This window comes from Scardinius erythrophthalmus (genome assembly GCF_964197995.2).
Source record: "Scardinius erythrophthalmus genome assembly, chromosome: 22".
In the NCBI taxonomy this organism is placed as follows: domain Eukaryota; kingdom Metazoa; phylum Chordata; class Actinopteri; order Cypriniformes; family Leuciscidae; genus Scardinius; species Scardinius erythrophthalmus.
This window is the reverse complement of record NC_138242.1, coordinates 6,792,007-6,795,003: the sequence shown is the minus strand read 5'-3', so window position 1 is coordinate 6,795,003 and position 2,997 is coordinate 6,792,007. Positions and strand designations below refer to the sequence as shown.

At 34.6% G+C, this 2,997-nt stretch overlaps 1 long non-coding RNA gene across 1 annotated transcript; it reads right to left on the bottom strand.

Moving 5' to 3' along the window:
- Positions 1-774: 774 nt before the first annotated feature.
- LOC308682721 lies at positions 775-1,974 on the bottom strand. Its single transcript, XR_014029184.1, has 6 exons — positions 1,850-1,974; positions 1,671-1,741; positions 1,493-1,536; positions 1,306-1,365; positions 1,135-1,182; positions 775-885 (listed from the first exon to the last, which is right to left on the bottom strand). It is a non-coding gene; the product is annotated as an uncharacterized lncRNA (long non-coding RNA).
- Positions 1,975-2,997: the final 1,023 nt, after the last annotated feature.

Genomic DNA, 2,997 nt, shown 5'->3' with positions numbered 1-2,997 from the left:
AAGGATGCATGCACATTTTTGGACTTGAAGGAGGTGGACCCCATAGCTTCACATTATAACAACTGAAAGATCTAAGACATTTTCCAAAATAACTGAAAATGTGTTCGTCTGATAAAAGATTGACATATGCATCTCGAACGGCTTGAGGGTGAGTAAATCATGGGTTAAATATAATTTGGCCGAACTATCCCTTTAAGATATTTTTTATAAAATCTAAGAGATTTCTGTCCCTTCATTGACAACCTATTCAACTATCACTTCCAAAGCCACAGAAAGGTATAAAGGAAATCATAAGTAATCCATGTGACTCAAGTGGTTTAACTTCAAAAAAATTTATGAAGCAACAAGAGTGCTTTGTTTGCACGAAAAAACAACAACAAAAAACCTCAACTTTATTTACAAATTATTAATCTTCGATGCACGCTCACTTAACAACGCATGTTGGAAATTAATATTTAATAAATTAAGTGGTAAATGTTTTGTTGCTGCAAACACAGCACTTGCGTAGTTTAATAAAATGTATGTTAAACCACTGGAGTCGCATGAAGTTCTTTAATGATGTACCTTTACACCTTTCTGGGGCTTGAACGTGGTATTTGCGTGGACTGTCAATGGAGGGACAGGAAGCTCTCAGATTTCATTAAAAATATCCTCATTTGTGTTGTGAAGATGAAAAAGTCTTACATGTTTGGAACGAGATGAGGGTAAGTAATGACATAATTTCCAATTGTAGGTGAACTAGCCTAACCCTTTAGGAATAAATTTAGACACGCACCTTAAGAAATCTCACTAAATAGTCAGCTGATGGAAGAATCTTTGTTCCCTTCTTGTGGCTTTGTGATGTTGGAGGCAGGTGATGGGCAGAGATTTCCCAATCAGTTGAGTCTAAAATTAAAAAGCAAGAAAACACCTGTCAAATCATGAAAACAATTGGTTTGAAAACTATTTTTATTTAAGTAAAAGGAAAAGGGGGGAAAAAATACTTTTGTAAAGTAATTTGACAGGACAAATTCAAAATGAGTGTTATGAAACACAAAAAAATCTAGTTATACCAAATAGCAACAAGCTATGATTATTTTTTATGTTTATACACATGATTATCTCATAATGTTATCTGTAAAATCTGACCCTCACCAGGTTCTGTACAGCCTTTAAAGACCAGCTTGGTGCAGCATAATGCTCCTAGCAAACACAAATAGCAAAATCAATAGCCTATCCAAAAATCAATAGCATATCCAAACATCGTCAAAAATTGAATCTGATAAATACATTTTCATAAACATTTAATCTTAAAGAATTACTTACACATTCTAAGAAAAATTGTTTTTCAGTTAACGTTGTTTCAGTTAAGGTAAGTTAGGTGTGCTGGCAAACGAGAGTAAAAGATAGTTTGAGGATAAATACATTATGATATTTGCACATCACAAATATTGTAATAATAAAACAAAATAACATTATAAAATACATATTGTAAATGAGATAAAACACTTACTCAGTGTTTTCACCGTTAAACTCCGTGCAAACTCCGTGTCTGCACTGCGTCATGAGTCAAAGAAGATGCAGGGCATAACGTTAGTCTGTGAGAAAGGTTTAGGCGCGCACATCACATAAATATCGTAAAAAAACAAACAATATAATGCCATGTTGTAAATTAGGTTAAAAACACTTACTTTCGGTGTTTTTCCTGTTAACGTTACAAGCAAATCTCGTCGTCAGCTCCGTATTGAGTCAAAGATGTCGCCTTTAAGAAAGGTTTCGGCTCGTTTAAGCGCGCAGAGCATTTAAATATTGCTATAAATCAATATGTTATAAAATACATATTGTAAATTAGATAAAACACTTAACTTACTTTGGAAGGTTTCTCTGTTTAAAAGCAACCTCATACTGGTCTGCTCTGCATCGCACGTCAATAAAAATGCCTTTCTGAGAACGGTTTAGCCGTTCACAGCACATAAATATTGAAATAAAACAATATAATGCAATAAAATGCATATATAAATGCGATAAAACACTTATTTTCTGCGTTTTCCCTCCTCGTATGCCTTGCATCGCGAGTCAAAGAAAATGGCGACTGTGAAAAAAAGTTCCAGGAATCCAGGTCGTTTCGTCGCGCCCAGCGCATAAATGTCCCGGATGTAACTAATTACACTCTCTTGGTGTTCTTTAGATTTAACCAAATTTAACTCTACATATTTTCACCAGCCAGAGTGTGCAGTTTACACTAGCAGTGTTAATCCCTTGAAATTCAACACCAGAAAATTAACTCTTTACTCTAAGAGTGCTTAACACCAGGATTTCAACACTGGAGATTTTGCTGTGTAATGATCTGAGATGTCATCGCTCTGCTGCAGAATTTCAACGGCATCAACATCTATTCCGTGTGATAATATTAGATCTAGAGTATGATTACGACGATGAGTAGGTCCTGACACGTGTTGTCTAACTCCAATTGAATTTACAATGTCTTTAAATGCCAATCCCAATGCATCTTTTTCATTATCGATGTGTATATTAAAATCACCAACAATTAGTACTTTATCTGCAGTCAATATTAATTCTGATAGAAAGTCCGCAAATTCTTTGATAAAGTCTGTATGGTGCCCTGGTGGCCTGTATACAGTAGCCAGGACAAATCTCAAACGTGATTTATCGTTTACACTATATATTTTTACATTAAGCACCAATGCTTCAAAAGAATTATATTTAAAACTTGATTTCTTAGTGGTATTGAAACTATTACTATAAATTACAGCAACACCACCCCCTTTGCGTTTCAGACGAGGCTCATGTTTATAACAGTAATCTTGCGGGGTTGATTCATTTAAAGTAATGTAATCGTTTGGTTTTAGCCAGGTTTCTGTCAAACACAGCACATCTAGGTTATTATCTGAAATCATATCGTTAACAACGAGTGCTTTTGAAGTAAGCGATCGAATATTCAGCAACCCAAGCTTTAGCATTTGCTCATCTGTATTATAGCTGTTTTTTATTTGTTGA